The sequence below is a fragment of the Mustelus asterias genome, chromosome 8, assembly GCF_964213995.1.
Source record: "Mustelus asterias chromosome 8, sMusAst1.hap1.1, whole genome shotgun sequence".
NCBI classification, from domain to species: domain Eukaryota; kingdom Metazoa; phylum Chordata; class Chondrichthyes; order Carcharhiniformes; family Triakidae; genus Mustelus; species Mustelus asterias.
The window spans coordinates 41,601,855-41,621,994 of NC_135808.1; the positions used below are offsets into that span (position 1 = coordinate 41,601,855).

Below are 20,140 nucleotides of genomic sequence, written 5' to 3' on the forward strand. Positions count from 1 at the left end.
TCTTTGGACTGTGGGAGGAAACTGGAGCACCTGGAGGAAACCCACGCAGACACGGGGAGAACATACAAACTCCACATAGATCAGAATTGAATCCAGGTCCCTGACGCTGTGAGGCAGCAGTGCTAACCACTGTGCCGCCTACAACATGACAGAGGGAAAAACAGTCAGAGCAGGAGTAGGCTACTTGGCCTCCATTTATCCCACTTTCTGCCATTTAAGAGGCCACTTAAGAATCAACCACATTGCTGTGGGTCTGGAGTCACATGTAGGTCTGAACAAGTAAGCATGGTAGATTTCCTTCCCTAAAGGACATTACTCAACCAGATGGATTTTTATGACAATCGACAATGACTTCACGGTCATGGGACTGCTAATTCCAGATTTTCATGATATTGAATTCAAATTCCATCATCTGTCAAGGTGGGATTTGAACCAGGTCTCCAGAACATTACCCTGGGGCTCTGGATTACTATACCAGTGACAATACCACCTCCCCACCGAATCAATCTTTTTATCTAGGCTAATATATTACCCCCTACACCATGAGGTCTTACCATTCAGGGGAGGGGGGAGGAAGGGGGAGGAAGGGGGAGGGAGGGGGTGGACACTGAGGGAGGGAGACACTCTGGAGGAGAGGGAGGCTCTGAGGGGGAAACACAGAAAATAAAAGCAGAAGTGGGCCATTCAACCCTTTGAGCCTGCTTCACTATTCAATATGCTCATGGCTGACCATCCACCTCAACTCCATACTCCTGCGCTCTCCCCAAACTCCTTGATACCTTTAGAGTCTAGATAGCTATCTATTTCCTTCTTAAATATATTCAGTGATTTGGCCTCCACAGCTTTGTAGTACCTGTTAATTCTCAGATACTTTCGACCAGTTTGCTTACTCCAAGGTTTTACCCCGGTGTCCTTATTTGCAAGGTGGACAAAGGACAAACACAAGTAAAAGGTTCAACAAGTTTATTAATAATAACACTATTAACCCTTAAATTACCCACATAAAACAAGAGAATACCCCAGATTCAAGTATACTACCCGCAAAGATGGTTTGGTTAAACTGCAGGCCCGATTCTCTGAGTCCCTCTGGTCCGTCGTCACGAAGGTGAGTCTCGATGGCAGCTTCTTCCTTCCTTCCTTCCCTGGTCAGTCTTCCGGATGGTCAAGGCCGCCTCCCTCGTCGAGTCTTTGCTGCTGTTGTGTCTGAAAATGTGTTCCTTTATCCCCCTGCCTGCTTGCCTTTCCAGAAACTTCTCTGGCTTCCGGCCAATGAGGTCCCAGGAGGGGGTTCCAATACCCAGTGGGATTCTTGATGTCTGCCTGACAGGACACCAGGGTCCGCCCCCAGGTGTCCATCTCCACGTTGTTGCTTACATGTAACTGCAGGAACTCTCGGTGACAGAAAGTCTGGCCTGATCTGGGCTTCTAACAAGAGGTCAGTGCATTTCAATGGTGTGCAGTGATCTCCTGCTGAGTATCAGTAGATTGTAACGACCTTTGATGGGTGGTTGATGAGTCAGGCCCAGACATGTTTGTGTATTTGGACAATTGGCCTGCCCGAGGTTTGACTGTGTTTGATTTTAATATGCCCAATTCTTTAATTTAGGATATCCAATTTTATCAGCCTTAAAACTAGGCCCTGTTTATATCACCACATTCCCTCCTCTTGATCCAATGAGCGTCAGTGAATCGGATCACACAAATCTTACCAAACCATCTCAACAAGCAAGTACCCCGAACCCGGGTTTGCTAGTACCATCCCTAACCCACAATAGTAAACAAATTTAAATGAAGTAAAATAATTTTAAAGAAGCAATAAAGAAACAATACATCAATCGGGTAAATACAAAACAAAGCAATAAACAGTACAAAATGACAAGTGACTATATATATAAAATATAGATGGGAGAGTATCAAGGTTCTTGATTGTAGAGCCTCTCCCGATGTCGGATGGCCCTTGCCGAGTCCAAGTTTTTGCAGCTGTGTAGAAATAAGCAACTTTGTCTTCTCTGAATCATAGAAACCCTACAGTGCAGAAAGAGGCCATTTGGCCCATCGAGTCTGCACCGACCACAATCCCACCCAGGCCCTACCCCATATCCACCCACTAATCCCTCTAACATACGCATCTCAGGACACTAGGGAGCAATTTTAGCATGCCCAATCAACCTAACCCGTACATCTTTGGACTGTGGGAGGAAACCAGAGCACCCGGAGGAAACCCACGCAGAAACTAGGAGAATGTGCAAACTCCGCACAGACAATGACCCGAGCCGGGAATCGAACCCAGGTCCCTGGAGCTGTGAAGCAGCAGTGCCAACCACTCTTCCATAAGTTCAAAATTTCTTCTAATTGCTACTGGAATTTTAGGTTTTGTAACTAGAACAGCTTGTATAGTAAGACCAGGTGCCATAATGTTCAAGTCTTTTTGTAAAGCCAATTTCAGGTTCTCATCTATTTGATAAATTCCTTCTTCCATCGGGCGTGGGGTGAACCACATATATCCGGGGTATCGTAGGCTGATCTTCTGGTCTTTGGTTGATGTGGTGTCTGTGGTTCGGTCTGAGACGAGGAGTCCCAGATAACAGGGAAGTATGTAGTTCATTCTGGGGAAGATCAAGGTAGCACCTGTTAATTCTTATTAATACCTGATTCTCTTTTCCTTTTCTTTACTAGAATGTCGTATGACTCCTCTTTCTTTAAAAAAAAACAAAGAAATAAGTAAATGAATAATAAAGGCCCAATAGTGTCATACGAAGGGTTGGTCGGCAATCAGTGTTAATGGGGTTGAGTGGGGTAAGGAGTTTGCAGAGCGTGAAAATAAAATGTTGGGTATGTGGCATGTGTCCTTGTTGTTGGAGGACTATGGCACAGTATAACAATAGATTCTTCATCCCACAACCAAACTGTGGTGTGTCGGAAAATTATGACGCAGTATAATGTGAATCATAGAAACCCTATAGTGTAGAAAGAGGCCATTCGGCCCATCGAGTCTACACCGACCACAATGCCACCCAGGCCCTACCCCCATATCCCTACACATTTACCCGCTAATCCCTCTAACCTACGCATCTCAAGACACTAAGGGGCAATTTTTAGCATGGCCAATCAACCTAACCCGCACATCTTTGGACTGTGGGAGGAAACCAGAGCACCCGGAGGAAACCCACGCAGGCACAAGGAGAATGTGCAAACTCCGCACAGACAGTGACCCAAGCCAGGAATCGAACCCAGGTCCCTGGAGCTGTGAAGCAGCAGTGCTAACCACTGTGCTACCGTGCCACCCAGTGGGCGGATAAGAAACCCTTTTCAATTGGGTGATGTGTGCAGTGGACGGATAAAGCTATTTATAATCTGGACTGTGATGTCCTGATTCTTTCTTAGTGGAGGGAACCTATATGGGCGGGCTTTGGCTGCCAGATACCCACTGCTTTACCACCTCTGGTAGTGAGCGCCGGGAGTCCCGGTACCAGGGGCGCCACAGGGGGTAAGGTTTGTGGGTTCCCCATCCTTTCCGTCGGGGTCCCCTGGGCCGGGGTTTTATTCTTGAAGCCCTGTAAATTGGGGCAGGAACCGAGGGTGCGTGTGCTGGTCCTGGGGATACTGGGTGGGGGTTGATAACCTGGGGGTCGATTGTGGAGCGTGGTTTAGGTCCAGTGCTGTGGGACGAGGGTTGGGGCTTCCTTGTGACTCAAAGGCTCCTTCCAGGGTGACATGGTATTGGTGAAAATTCTGCTGGGAGCCGAATGCCTTCATTTGGTTCACATGATACCACCCGGCTTTCTTGTGGTTTACCATGACCTTGTATACCGAGGGGCTGGCCTTATCTACCACTGGATAGGGTCCGGCATATTTGGGGGACAAGAACGTTCCAGACTGGAAGACTCTGAGCATTATCTGTTGCCCAACCTCATATTCGATGTGTTTTACCTTCCCATCAAAATAGGCCTTACTTTGCTGCTTCCGTTTGCCTATCTTAACGGCTGCAGCCTGTTGTGCGGCCTGTATGTTTTCTAGGATGGCTCTCACGGCATTTTCATGGGTGAGGGCCGTGACTTCGGGCCCGGACAGATCCAGCCCGAGTAAAGGTTCAATTCCTCACATAGGTCGCCCGGTCATGAGGACATGGGGGGTGAATCCGGTGGAACTAGATACGGAATTGCGCACTATCATTAATATGAAGGGGAGGACTTTGTTCCAGGAGTGATTGTTCCGCTGAACGGTCTTACGGATCATAGCTTTGAGGGTACGGTTCATCCTCTCTACTACACCGCTAGATTGGGGGTGGTAAGCAATGTGGAATTGTTGCTTTATCCCGAACGTGTTGCATTACCTGGGCAGTGAAGTGAGTGCCCTGGTCCGAGCCTGGAAAATAAATCTTAACAGTGGGGCTGATGGTAGAGGTTTCCCATCTGCTGATATGAATCCCCTTGCTTCCCATAGGGGCATGAAGTCTGTTACATACTATCGGAGTGTATGTCTGCCAGGAATGTGGGGACCCGGGTGTGTTTGGGCGCAATGTCTTGACCCTGTAACATGAGTGTCCACCGTGCAATACGGTTTTGACTAACTGTCCCATCTTTAATTTGGCCGTTCAGCAGTAGTTGTCTGGGGGTGTGTTCTGTAAGTATAGTGAGGGGGGTTCAAGCCGACTTTGTAGTTAAAGCGGTGCACTGCCCAGAAAACTGATAATAAGTGGGTTTCGCACACCGAGAAACTTCGTTCAACCGGAGTTAGTATGCGGGAAGCGTAAGCAATTGGGCCGAGTCGTCCGTGCCGTTCTTGGAGGAGCACGGCAGCTAGTGTGCTGTCAGTGGCTGCTACTTCAAGGGCAAAGGGGAGTTCAGGGTTGGGTACCTGGAAGGCAGGGGCTTGTGCAAGGGATTGTTTGAGGTCTGAGACTGCTTGTGTGTGTCGCGCAGTCCAGACCCACGGGGTGTTTTTTCGTAAAAGTTCGGACAGGGGAGCGGTTTTAGTGGCGAAACCGTCTATGTGGTTGCGGCAGTACCCCACTAAGCCCAGAAAGGAGTGCAGGGAGCTCACGTCCTTTGGTAAGGGAAGGTGTGTTACAGATTCGATTCGCTTCCTTTCTATCTCATGCTTTCCCTCAGTCACTACTGTACCCAAGTAAGAGACCTGTCATCTCATGATCTGGGCTTTCTTGGGATTTACCTTTAACCCTAATGTCGTGAGGCGGTTCAGCAGTTCATCCAATAACTTTAGATGTTCCCCTCTTGTTTCAGTCTGTAAGAGGAGATCATCTACGTATTGTACCAAACAATCTGGTTTGGAGAATCCCTCCAAGCCTTTTGCTAAGCGCTGGTGAAATATGGAGGGGGAGTTATGAAAACCTTGTGGTAAACACGTCCAGGTGTACTGTTGTCCCTGGAACGTGAAGGCAGATTTGTATTGACAGTGGTGATCTAAGGGAATTGACCAGAAGCCATTACTGATTCCAACACTGTGAAAAGTTTTGCGTGTGGGGCTTGTGTCATCATGGCTTCTGGGCTAGTCGCCACTGTGGGAGCTGTGATGGGGGTGGTCTGATTTAGGGCTCGATAATCGATTGTGAGTCTCCAGGAACCGTCTGGTTTCCTTACCGGCCATATGGGGGAGTTGTTAGTGGAAGCAGGACTCCTTGTTTTAATAAACTGCTAATCACCTTGGCCACTTCGGCTTGCTTAGGGAAGCCGTACTGTCTTTGGGGTTTAGGGTCAGAACCTTCTATGATTACCTCCCCTGTTATTCGGCCACAGTCATGCTTGTGACTGGCGAATGCCTGTGTGTTTGGCTAATATACCTTGTGCTTCAGGGTCTTCCGTCATTTCTGTGGGCCTGATCCACAATTCTCCAAAAGTAGAGATTCGGTCTACGTATCTGCCGGTGGCCACCTCGACTGGGGATTGACAGGTGGTTGGCATTTGCCAAATGTAACAGTTAGTGGGGTCAAATGATAGGTTACATTTCCTCATCAGATCGGACCCCAGAATGTGCTCTGCCTCTGGGTGGAGTTTAACCAAGATAGCTGAGTGATGACATGTTATATTACCCAGTTGAAATTCTAATGGATCTGTTTCTAAGCCTTCCTGTAAATGTCCCGTAAAGCCACTTAACATTATTGTTTTCTTGGTAGGCCAAGTACAGCTGAGGTCACGGGATGTGTTAAGAGCGGTACGGGATCCCCCTGTGTCCCATAGGAACTCGATGGGGCAGCCTCCTACTTTGCCTTTTACAAGGGGTCTCCCTACACTATCCCATTCAGTGTTGCAAACCCAAGTTGGGGAGATCTGACACAGTCATGCTTCCAGTCCAGAGTCTAATTGGGGGTAGAGGCTGAAAGAACATAGAACATTACAGCGCAGTACAGGCCCTTCGGCCCTCGATGTTGTGCCGAGCCATGAAACGACTCTAAAGCCCATCTAACCTACACTATTCCAATATCATCCATATGTTTATCCAATGACCCTATAAATACCCTTAATGTTGATGAGTCCACTACCGTTGCAGGCAGGGCATTCCACGCCCTTACTACTCTCTGAGTAAAGAACCTACCTCTGACATCTGTCCTATATCTATCACCCCTCAATTTAAAGCTATGTCCCCTCGTGCTAGCCATCACCATCCGAGGAAAAAGGCTCACACTGTCATAGAAAAACATAGAACAGTACAGCACAGTACAGGTCCTTCGGCCCTCGATGTTGTGCCAAGCTTTGTCCAAAACCAAGATCAAGTTATCCCACTCCCTATCATCCTGGTGTGCTCCATGTGCCTATCCAATAATCGCTTGAAATTTCCTAAAGTGTCTGACTCCACTATCACAGCAGGCAGTCCATTCCACACTCCAACCACTCTCTGAGTAAAGGACCTACCTCGTACATCCCTCCTATATCTCCCACCATGAACCTTATAGTTATGCCCGTAGTAACAAAGAACAAAAGAACAAAGAACAATACAGCACAGGAACAGGCCCTTCGGCCCTCCAAGCCCGCGCCGCTCCCCGGTCCAGGATTGAATCCTGAATCCAGGATCCCCGCCCAATTTTCCAGCCTATCTACATACCAATATCCTATCCACCGAGCTGTCCCTCACAGCTACGATGCTTTGTTCATTACAACCTATTAACTCACCCCCACCCCCCTATTCCAGACCATGTGATCCCCAGGGAGAGGCGAAAACCCAGAGTGAAAAACCCCAGGGCCAATATGGGGAAAAAAAAAATCTGGGAAATTCCTCTCCGACCCCCTGAGGCGATCGAAACGAGTCCAGGAGATCACAATGGCCCTGATCGGAAAATGCTTCCCAACCCTAGTCATTTCCACTTCCATGAACACCATATGAATTCCCTGCCCCCGAGACAGGTTCCCAACTATCCGCAGTCTCGCTCTGTACTGGCACCAGCAAGATGATCATAGAATGAAGCCTTGAAACGAGAAACAAGGAACAATTAGCCCGCGCCGCTCCCTGGTCCAAACTAGACCACATAACAGCTACATTCACCCGAGGAAATAGTCTCTGAACGTCCACTCTATCTATCCCCCTCATCATCTTATAAACCTCTAGTAAGTCGCCTCTCATCCTCCTCCACTCTAAAGAGAAAAGCCCTAGCTCCCTCAACCTTTCCTTATCAGACCCACCCTCCAAACCAGGCAGCATCCTGGTAAATCTCCTCTGCACTCTCTCCAATGCTTCCACATCCTTCTTATAGTGAGGTGACCAGAACTGCACACAATACTCCAAATGTGGTCTCACCAAGGTCCTGTACAGTTGCAGCATAACCCCACGGCTCTTAAACTCAAACCCCTTGTTAATAAACGCTAACACACTATAGGCCTTCATCATGACTCTATCCACTTGATTGGCAACCTTCAGAGATCTGTGGATATGAACCCCAAGATCTCTCTGTTCCTCCACATTCCTCAGAACCCTGCTGTTGACCCTGTTACCCCGCATTCAAATTTGCCCTACCAAAATGAATCACCTCGCACTTATCAGTGTTAAACAGAGGGTGGTAGTGGAAGGGTCTTTTTCCGGCTGGATGCCTGTGACTAGTGGTGTTCGTGTTCCGCAGGGCTCTGTATTGGGACCTCTGCTGTTAGTGATTTATATAACGATCTGGAAGAAGGTGTAACTGGGGTGATCAGTAAGTTTGCGGATGACACAAAAATGGCTGGACTTGCAGACAGTGAGGAACATTGTCAGAGGCTACAGAAGGATATAGATAGGCTGGAAATTTGGGTAAAGAAATGGCAGATGGAGTTCAATCCAGATAAATGCAAAGTGATGCATTTTGGTAGAACTAACGTAGGGGGGAGCTATACGATAAATGGCAGAACCATAAAGGGTGTAGATACGCAGAGGGACCTGGGTGTGCAAGTCCACAGATCCTTGAAGGTGACGTCACAGGTGGAGAAGGTAGTGAATAAGGCATATGGCATGTGTTAGCGCGAGTGAACAGATACCACACCACTCGCACCCAGAGCCAAGATTGATAGCAGCACAGTTTATTATAGTGTTTTACGTCGACGGAGGTACAATCAGGACACAGACAAGACAGTCCCGAAAAGTACTCTGCTTGCCTGCCAAAACGGAGTACAGTTATAGTAACGATCTGTTTTGATATGTAAATGGTTTGTGAGTGGTTTCCTGATATAATCATCCTGTTTCAATAGGTTTGTGGGTGTGGAGTTTGATGTGTAAATGGTTTTCTTTTATAGTTATCCCGTTAATGGGTTTTCTGGTCTAGAGTTTTAATATGTAAAGTTTGGTTTAAGAGTGTGATAATTGCTTTATGTCTCTGAATTCCTTTGGACAATGGGTGTTTGATGGGATGTCAGGAAGTTTTCCAGGTCTCATGGTATTTTCTGAATAGCATATTGATGCGAGTTCCTGAGTCTTTGTCAACCTGGTTTCTGTGTTTAAAAGATGCCTGCTTGCCTTACTCACACCTTTCTGGCTGAATGCTGTCCTGTTTTGCTTCATTTATCGAGTTATAGTTTAAGAAATATTCTAATCCTAATACCCACAAAATTTATGCCCGCCTACACATGCTTGCCTTTATAAGATGGTCATGATGTGGAAATGCCGGTGTTGGACTGGGGTAAACACAGTAAGGAGTCTAACAACACCAGGTTAAAGGTTGGACTTTAACCTGGTGTTGTTAGACTCCTTACTTTATAAGATTGGGCATAGAGTATAAAAGTTGGGGTCTGATGTTGCAGTTGTATAGAACGTTGGTTTGGCCACATTTGGAATACTGCATCCAGTTCTGGTCACCACACTACCAGAAGGACGTGGAGGCTTCAGAGAGAGTGCAGAGGATGTTTACCAGGATGTTGCCTGCTATGGAGGGGCTTAGTTACGAGGAGAGATTGGGTAAACTGGGGTTGTTCTCACTGGAAAGACGGAGGATGAGGGGTGACCTAATAGAGGTGTATAAAATTATGAAAGGCGTAGATAGCTTGAGCGGTGGGAAGCTTTTTCCCAGGTCGGTGGTGACGTTCACGAGGGGTCATAGGTTCAAGGTGAGGGGGGGAGGTTCAACATGGATATCAGAAAGACGTATTTTACACAGAGGGTGGTGGGGGCCTGGAATGCGCTGCCGGGCAAGGTGGTGGAGGTGGACACACTGGGAACGTTTAAGACTTATCTAGATAGCCACATGAATGGAGTGGGAATGGAGGGATACAAAAGGATGGTCTCGTTTGGACCAGGGAGCGGCGCGGGCTTGGAGGGCCAAAGGGCCTGTTCCTGTGCTGTATTGTTCTTTGTTCCTTGTTCTTTGTTCTAAACTCCATCTGCCATTTTTCGGCCCAGCTCTGCATCCTATCTATGTCTCTTTGCAGCCGACAACAGCCCTCCACCTCATCCACTGCTCCACCAATCTTGGTGTCATCAGCAAATTTACTGACCCACCCTTCAACCCCCTCCTCCAAGTCATTGATAAAAATCACAAATAGCAGAGGACCCAGCACTGATCCCTGTGGTAACTGGTCTCCAGTCTGAAAATTTTCCATCCACCACCACCCTCTGTCTTCTTTGAGATATGATGTGGAGATGCCGGCATTGGACTGGGGTAAACACAGTAAGAATTTAACAACACCAGGTTAAAGTCCAACAGGTTTATTGGTAGCAAATGCCATTAGCTTTCGCAGCTCCGAAAGCTAATGGCATTTGCTACCAAATGAACCTGTTGGACTTTAACCTGGTGTTGTTAAATTCTTTCTATGAGATAGCCAGTTACTTATCCAATCGGCCAAATCTCCCTCTACTCCACACCTCCTTACTTTCTTCATGAGCCTACCATGGGGAACCTTATCAAACGCCTTACTAAAATCCATGTATACGACATCAACTGCTCCACCTTCATCTACACACTTAGTTACCTCCTCAAAGACTTCAATCAAATTTGTGAGGCAAGACTTACCCTTCACAAATCCGTGCTGACTATCACGGATTAAGCTGCATCTTTCCAAATGGTCATAAATCCTATCCCTCAGGACCTTTTCCATTAATTTACCGACCACCGAAGTAAGACTAACCAGCCTATAATTACCAGGGTCATTCCTATTTCCTTTCTTGAACAGAGGAACAACATTCACCACTCTCCAGTCCTCTGGCACTATCCCCGTGGACAGTGAGGACCCAAAGATCAAAGCCAAAGGCTCTGCAATCTCATCCCTTGCCTCCCAAAGAACCCTAGGATATATCCCATCTGGCCCAGGGGATTTATCGACCCTCAGGTTTTTCAAAATTGCTAATGCACCTTCCCTCAGAACATCTACCTCCTCCAGCCCATCAGCCTGTATCCCATTCTCATCCTCAAAAACATGGTCCCTCTCCTTGGTGAACACTGAAGAAAAGTATTCATTCATCGCCTCTCCTATCTCTTTTGACTCCATGCACAAGTTCCCACTACTGTCCTTGACCGGCCCTAACCTCACCCTGGTCATTCTTTTATTCCTCACATAAGAGTAAAAAGCCTTGGGGTTTTCCTTGATCCGACCCGCAAAGGACTTCTCATGCCCCCTCCTAGCTCTCCTAAGCCCTTTTTTAGCTAATTCCTTGCTACCTTGTAACCCTCAAGCGACCCAACTGAACCTTGTTTTCTCATCCTTACATACGCTTCCTTTTGCCTCTTGACGAGACATTCAACCTCTTTTGTGAACCATGGTTCCCTCACTCGGCCATTTCCTCCCCTGACAGGGACAGACCTATCAAGGACACTCAGTATTTGTTCCTTGAACAAGCTCCACTTTTCATTTGTGCCTTTCCCTGACAGTTTCTGTTCCCATCTTATGCTCCCTAATTCTTGCCTAATCGCATCATAATTACCCCTCCCCCAATTATAAACCTTGCCCTGCCATACGGCCCTATCCCTCTCCATTGCAATAATGAAAGACACCGAATTGTGGTCACTATCTCCAAACTGCTCTCCCACAGCCAAACCTTACACTTGGCCCAGTTCATTACCCAGTACCAAGTCCAATGTGGCCCCACCTCTTGTCGGCCAATCCACATATTGTGTCAGGAAACCCTCCTGCACACACTGTACAAAAACTGCCCCATCCGAACTATTCGACCTATAAAGGTTCCAATCAATGTTTGGAAAGTTAAAGTCACCCATGACAACTACCCTGTGACCTCCACACCTATCCATAATCTGCTTTGCAATTTCTTCCTCCACATCTCTATTACTATTTGGGGGTCTATAGAAAACCCCCAACAACGTGACCGATCCTTTCCTATTTCTAACTTCAGCCCATACTACCTCAGTAGGCAGATTCCCCTCGAACTGCCTTTCAGCAGCCGTTAAACTGTCCTTGATTAACAGTGCTACTCCTCCACCTCTTTTACCACCTTCCCTACTCTTACTGAAACATCTATACCCCGGAACTTCCTATCCCTGTTCTAACCATGTCTCCGTAATGGCCACAACATCTTAGTCCCAAGTACCAATCCACGCTCCAAGTGCACCTACCTTATTCTGGATGCTCCTTGCATTGAAGTAGACACACTTCAACCCACCTTCCTGTCTGCCGGTACACTCCTGCGACCTTGATACCCTCCTCAGTACCTCACTACACTCAACACTGGCCTCTGGACGACAGCTTGTTTTCCCATCCCCCTGACAAATTAGTTTAAACCCCCCCCCCGAAGAGCCGTAGCAAATTTCCCTCCCAGGATATTGGTGCCCCTCAGGTTCAGGTGCAAACCGTCCTGTTTGTACAGGTCCCACCTTCCCCAGAATGTGCTCCAATTATCCATGAAACTGAAACCTTCCCTCCTACATCATCCCTGCAGCCACGTGTTTATCTGCACTCTCTCCCTGTCCCTCAACTCGCTAGCATGTGGCACCGGCAACAAACCAGAGATGACAACATGTCCACCCTATCTAATCCTCTGATCATCTTATATGCCTCTATTAAGTCACCTCTTAACCTTCTTCTCTCTAATGAAAACAGCCTTAAGTCACTCAGCCTTTCCTCATAAGACCTTCCCACCATACCAGGCAACATCCTGGTAAATCTCCTCTGCACCCTTTCCAATGCTTCCACATCCTTCCTATAATGCGACGACCAGAACTGTACACAATACTCCAAGTGTGGCCACACCAGAGTTTTGTACAGCTGCAACATGACATCATTGCTCCAAAACTTTACCAATAAAAGCTAACACACTGCACGCCTTCTTAACAACCCTATCAACCTGGGTGCCAACTTTCAGGGATCTATGCACATGGACACCGAGATCTCTCTGCTCATCCACACTACCAAGTATCTTACCATTAGCCCAGGACTCTGTATTCTTGTTACTCCTTCCAAAGTGAATCACCTCACACTTTTCCGCATTAAACTCTATTTGCCACCTCTCAGCCCAGCTCTGCAGCTTATCTATGTCCCTCTGTAACCTGCAACATCCTTCCGCACTGTCCACAACTCCGACTTTAGTGTCATCCGCAAATTTACTAACCCATCCTTCCACGCCCTCATCAAGGTCGTTTATAAAAATGACAAACAGCAGTGGCCCCAAAACAGATCCTTGCGGTACACCACTAGTAACTGAACTCCAGGATGAACATTTCCCATCAACCACCACCTTCTGTCTTCTTACAGCTAGCCAATTTCTGATCCAAACCGCAAAATTACCCTCAATCCCATGCCTCCGTATTTTCTGCAATAGCCGACCGTGGGAAACCTTATCAAACACTTTACTGAAATCTTTATACACCACATCAACCGCTTTACCCTCATCCACCTCTTTGGCCACCTTCTCAAAGAACAAAATAAGGTTTGTGAGGCACGACCTACCCTTCACAAAACTGTATTGACTATTCCTAATCAAATTGTTCCTTTCTAGATTATTATAAATCCTATCTCTTATAATCCTTTCCAAAACTTTGCCCACAACAGAAGTAAGGCTTACTGGTCTATAATTACCAGGGTTGTCTCTACTCCCCTTCTTGAACAAAGAGACAACATTTGCTATCCTCCAGTCTTCTGGCACTGTTCCTGTAGACAATGATGACATAAAGATCAAAGCCAAAGGCTCTGCAATCTCCTTCCTAGCTTCCCAGAGAATTCTGGGATAAATCCCATCCGGCCCGGGGGACTTATCTATTTTCACACTTTCCAGAATTGCTGACACCTCCTCCTTATGAACATCAATCCTATCCAGTTCAACAGCCTGCATCTCAGTACTCCCCTCGACAACACTGTCCCTCTCCAGTGTGAATACCGACGAAAAATATTCATTTAGCGCCTCTCCTATCTCTTTGGACTCCACGCACAACTTCCCACTACTGTCCTTGACTGGCCCTAATCTTACCCTAGTCATTCTTTTATTCCTGACATACCTATAGAAAGCTTTAGGGTTTTCCTTGATCCTACCTGCCAAAGACTTCTCATGTCCCCTCCTGGCTCTTCTTAGCTCTTTCTTCAGGTCCTTCCTGGCTAACTTGTAACTCTCAAGCGCCCTAACTGAGCCTTCACGTCTCATCTTTACATAAGTCTCCTTCTTCCTCTTCACAAGAGATTCAACTTCTTTAGTAAACCACGGTTCCCTCGCTCGACCACTTCCTCCCTGCCTGACAGGTACATACTTATCAAGGACACACAGTAGCTGTTCCTTGAACAAGCTCCACATTTCAATTGTGCCCATCCCCTGCAGATTTCTTTCCCATCCTATGCATCCTAAATCTCGCCTAATCGCATCATAATTTCCTTTCCCCCAGCTATAACACTTGCCCTGCGGTATATACCTTTCCCTTTCCATCGCTAAAGTAAACGTAACCGAATTGTGGTCACTATCACCAAAGTGCTCACCTACCTCCAAATCTAACACCTGGTCTGGTTCATTACCCAGTACCAAATCCAATGTGGCCTCGTCTCTTGTTGGCCTATCTACATACTGTGTCAGGAAACCCTCCTGCACACATTGGACAAAAACTGACCCATCTAAATTCCTCGAACTATCGCATTTCCGGTCAATATTTGTAAAGTTAAAGTCCCCCATAACAACTACCCTGTTACTTTCGCTCCTATCCAGAATCATCTTTGCAATCCTTTCCTCTACATCTCTGGAACTTTTCGGAGGCCTATAGAAAACTCCCAACAGGGTGACCTCTCCTTTCCTGTTTCTAACCTCAGCCCAAACTACCTCAGTAGACGAGTCCTCATCAAACATCCTTTCTGCCACCGTAATACTGTCCTTGACGAACAATGCCACACCTCCCCCTCTTTTACCACCTTCCCTGATCTTACTGAAACATCTAAACCCCGGAACCTGCAACAACCATTCCTGTCCCTGCTCTATCCATGTCTCCGAAATGGCCACAACATCAAAGTCCCAGGTACCAACCCATGCTGCAAGTTCACCCACCTTATTCCGGATGTTCCTGGCGTTGAAGTAGACACATTTCAAACCACCTTCCTGCCTGCCGGTACACTCCTGCGACCTTGAAACCTTATTCATGACCTCACTATTCTCAACCTCCGTACACTGGAGCTACAATTCAGGTTCCCATTCCCCTACCGAATTAGTTTAAACCCTCCCGAAGAGCATTAGCAAATATCCCCCCCAGGATATTGGTACCCCTCTGGTTCAGGTGTAGAGGTCCCACCTACCCCAGAATGAGCCCCAATTATCCAGGTATCTGAATCCTTCCCTCCTGCACCATTCCTGTAGCCACGTGTTCAACTGCTCTCTCTCCCTATTCCTCTCCTCGCTAGCACGTGGCACAGGTAACAAACCAGAGATAACAACTCTATTTGTTCTAGCTCTAAGCTCGAAGAAAGAGGTGTCCGAGACATCCACCAGGGTTGTGATGTATTGTCTGGCAGGCCCTTCTAATGACATAGGTCGGGGTTCTCCTCTGTGAAATCGTTGGGGCGGTCGTGGGGTCTGGCTGGGCGGGGCTCTACATTCCCTGGCAAAATGGCCGATCTGGCCACAGTTGTAACACTGCGCTTGTGGGGGTGGATATCTGGAAGTGACTTTGTCTTGTTCCCTGTACCTGGGGTTGGGGATATATCGGGGTTCTGTGTGGGGCTGCGGTTTTCTGTATCGATGATTGGCAGGGGTATATGGGGGTGGGTGCCCTGAATTTCCCTGTCCCCTGTTTCCACCTCCCCCTTCGTTACGCTAAACCGGGGCCAGGTCTGTGTGGATCGGGTTCATCTTTCTGTGTTTTGTGGGCTTGGGGGTGTCTGTTTGTCTGACTTCCCGTTCCCCCACACGAGTCATTTTGCGGATGGCCCAGGCTTCTGTGTGTGTATTATCATCGGGATCAAAATTCTCACAGGCTTTCCGACTCCCCTCAGTGGTGTGTGCTATCAGGGTCCGGATCCATGTGGGCCGGTGGTGTGCATTTAATTGGACTCGATTTAATTGGCCGAAAACCGCAACAAATTGGTTCCATAGTCGGCCAGCATAGGCCGTCAGGTGTTCCCCTTGCTTTTGTTGGCAGTTGTTTAAGCCTTGTCCCGGGTCATCCCTATTGTAGCCTATGGCGGCCAGAACGGCCACCTTCATTTCTGGTAGGGTTCCCCCAGCCACGTTCTGGGGTTCGGGTAGGGCGGAACGGATGGCAGGACTTAAACATAACAGAATAAGTTTAACCTCTTCTGCCTCGTCGAGGCCGTTTAAAACACGATATTGGGTGACCTGGTCAAAGAGAGCATGTGGATCCCCGGAGGGTTCAAATACTCCAATCACTTTAGCTATGTCAGTGAGCTGTGTCCATGGAGTTACATAAGTCACATTGTGGTTCTGTCCGTCCTGTCGTTGGGTGGTGACCGGATTCATCGGTACAGGAACGGATTAGTGACTGGGCTTATTGGGATGGTACAAGGACTAGGAGCTGAGACTGAGTTTCCCCAGATGGGGGCCGGATTAGGTGGTGCCGTTGGTTCCATCACCAGGAACGGAAGTGGGGGTCCCCAGTCGGCAGTGACTGTGGTGAACCATCGTTGGTTCCCACTGTGGGATTGTTCTAATGTTGTTGTTGGGTTGTTCTAATGTTGTTGTTGGGCTAGGGTGGGATTGATACACCTGTGGTTGTTACTGTTGTGGCACATCCCAGTCGGGCTCCGCCTCCTGGGAGAGGTATAAGACCCCCTGCTCGGGCGGGACCTCTTCAGTCTGGGATAGTGTGTTAAAGTTCGGTTAGTTCCATTGTTAGTTAATAAAAGCCTTCTTTTACCGAAGCTTTGTGCCTCGTGTCCAATTGATGCGCATCAATTTTATTAACTAACATTAAGCTCTCGACGGAAGAAAAAAAAGAAAGGAGAGTATGGAGCAAATCCTAAAGCCAGAACGTCTGACGCTAGATCCACGTGCGGTGGGCGCTTCTAACACCTTCGACCACTGGCTGAAGTGTTTTGAAGATTACCTAGCAGCCTCCGCAGCGGTCACCACAGATGATGACAGACTCCGGGTCCTCCATGCGAGGGTAAGCGACACAGTCTACCTCGCGATCCGTGCGGCCACCACTTACCCGAGGGCCCTCGAGCTTTTAAAAAAGCGCTATACGAAACCTCCCAACGAGATCCACGCTCGTTACCTCCTCGCTACACGACGTCGGCAGTCGGGCGAAACCATGGAGGACTACGCCAATGAGCTCTTGCAGCTTGCCAGGGGCTGTGACTGCAAAGCGGTGTCGGCTGAGCAGAGCATGTACGACCTCGCCCGAGATGCGTTTGTGGCCGGGGTCGGGTCTTCATACATCCGTCTCAAGCTGCTTGAAAAGGGAAATCTCAACCTGACCCAAGCTATGGAATTAGCTGAAATGCTTGAGGCGGCTTCGAAGAGCTTGGTCCTGTATCCGGAGGACCACGTGGAAACAACGTGGCAGGAGCAGTCGCAAAACCCTCCTCGCCCCACGGGCTCGAAGTGCAGTGTTATGGCGTGCTCCCATGTGGACCAGACGACGGCTGCAGCCCCATGCGGCCCGCGGTGCTACTTCTGCGGAGGAGCCAAGCATCCACGACAAAAGTGTCCCGCTAAAGCGGTAGTCTGTCACCTTTGCGGTAAAAAGGGGCATTATGCGAAGGTGTGCAGATCGAAGCCCAAGAACGGCAGGGCGGCCTGTGACCCTTCAGAACGGGGATCATCACCATCGTCGTCGAAGTACTCACGGGGTTCGTCCACGTGCGAGTCCAGGACGACGCCATTGCGGTCGACGGAGTCGGAGGAGGATGACCACCAGGAGTCGCTACGTTTGGCGCCCTCACCCATGTGCAATTCATGGGGGCGGCCAGTTTGGTCGACGATGACCATGAGCGACCAGCAGGGGTCGGTCTCCCGTTGGCAGGAGGTCCTCCCTGATGCGCTTCACTCCATTCGCTCCCTCCTGTGTACGGCAACCAATGCTACTCCCCACGAGAGGATGTTCTCATTCCCTCAGAAGTCGTCCTCGGGGATATCTTTACCAGCCTGGTTGACGTACCCAGGACCCGTCCTTCTGCGGCGACATGTACGGGCCCGCAAGTCCGACCCCTTGGTCGAACAGGTCCACCTCCTCCACGCCAACCCTCAGTATGCGTATGTGGCATATCCTGACGGGCGAGAGGACACAGTCTCGATCCGAGACCTGGCGCCCGCAGGGGACGTAGCAACTCCTGTCGCTCCCATACCCCCAGTGACGAATCCCTTATCCCTTATTTCTCCCCCGGACGTGGCACGGACAGCACCGGGACCAATGCTTAACAGTTTTACTCCAATGCACAGCTTGCCTGAGCCCCGAAGATCGGCGCCATCGCAGAATGTATCGGGATCCCCTGCACTACCGTTTCATCAGGGTCAACCGGCCTGTGAGTCCGTGGGAGAACAGCTGGACGCTGTTTTGGGGAGAACGCCACCGCAAGCACCTACTCCGGTGTCACCGCCGGTATTGAGGAGGTCACAACGACGGTGCGGTCCTCCAGACCGTCTGAACTTATAATCTGTTGACATTTTAGTCTGTTTTCGTACCCCGCCGGCCTTTGTTCTCAAAGGAGGGGTGAATATGGTGAACCATCGTTGGTTCCCACTGTGGGATTGTTCTAATGTTGTTGTTGGGTTGTTCTAATGTTGTTGTTGGGCTAGGGTGGGATTGATACACCTGTGGTTGTTACTGTTGTGGCACATCCCAGTCGGGCTCCGCCTCCTGGGAGAGGTATAAGACCCCCTGCTCGGGCGGGACCTCTTCAGTCTGGGATAGTGTGTTAAAGTTCTGTTAGTTCCATTGTTAGTTAATAAAAGCCTTCTTTTACCGAAGCTTTGTGCCTCGTGTCCAATTGATGCGCATCAGTGACGCGAGCTGTTGCATAATGGCAGATGTCATCTTCTAAATTCCCCCACTCTACCCCTGGGTCACTATCCCCTGTTTCAGTGGTGAACATGATGTGGAGATGCTGGCGTTGGACTGGGTTGAACACAGTAAGAAGTCTCACAACACCAGGTTAAAGTCCAACAGGTTTATTTGGTAGCAAATACCATAAGCTTTCGGAGCACTGCTCCTTCGTCAGATGGAGTGGAAATGAGTGGACATTTCCACTCCATCTGACGAAGGAGCAGTGCTCCGAAAGCTCATGGTATTTGCTACCAAATAAACCTGTTGGACTTTAACCTGGTGTTGTGAGACTTCTTACTCAGTGGTGAATGCACACATTACACCCCTTTTTATGCCTAGTTGTGCTTTTAAATCTTCAATCTCACGCAGGCATTTGGAGTGGTCTGTTGCGCGGGCTGTATTTGCTTTTTCTGTTTGGTGCAAAACTTTTACTGCCGCCTGTAGGTCGCTGCATTTACGTTTAACTTCCTCTACCTGTTGCAGCGCAGCCTCTCTCTCACTGACAGTGCGCTGTGCCTTTTGGCAGGCTTTATCACATTGAGCCTGGAATTGGCTCATGTGTATCATATTGATTTGGTTCCTTTCCTCTCGTGTGTCTACCTCCGCTTCCAATTGTTGTATGCACGTGGTAGCACTCATTAGGTCCTGCTTTAGTTGGGTTACCTGGGCGCCTCTGTCCCGTTTAACCCGGATAATCTCCGCTTCTCTACCAAGGAGCTGTTCTAGACAACTAGCAATCGCAATCGCCTTCCTAAGCTTGGGAGCCCTTTTTCCCATTTCCTCATGGGCATGATTCCAACAATTCTCTCCCTCGGATCCCAGATCCGGTTTCGGGGCATCACCCCACTGTACCCATTTGGGCCACTTATGGTTCAAATATAAATGGAGAACTTCCTCCCATTCAGCATGACTGGCCATAATTATTTCCTTTTAGGATTCGTCACTTGAGTATAGGTAAGGGATCGGGGTAAGGGTTCGGTTTTCACTAAATTCCCCCCCGTAGATTTTACCCAAATTCCCGAGACTGTTCTTGTTCTAACTACACTGTTTGTCCACCTTGTGTTACAGACACCGGGTTTATGGCCCAATTTACTGGTCGAATCTTTATTAGTCCTTCACTCACTTAAGACTGGCCGTCACGTGGGGCAGCTGCCCTCTTAATTCAGGCTCAGATGGAGAGTTGGAGAATACTGGGTTGGAGGTTCGACCTCGGAGCAACGTATCACTTCTTATCGAAGGACCGTCTGGGGTGCCAATGTTGTACCTGTTAATTCTCAGATACTTTCAACCAGTTTGCTTACTCCAAGGTTT

General features: G+C 48.5%; 1 protein-coding gene across 1 annotated transcript in view; it reads right to left on the reverse strand.

The window, feature by feature from the left end:
- LOC144497116 (proteasome subunit beta type-8-like) overlaps window positions 1–20,140 on the reverse strand; it is an 811,476-nt gene that overhangs the window by 100,391 nt on the left and 690,945 nt on the right.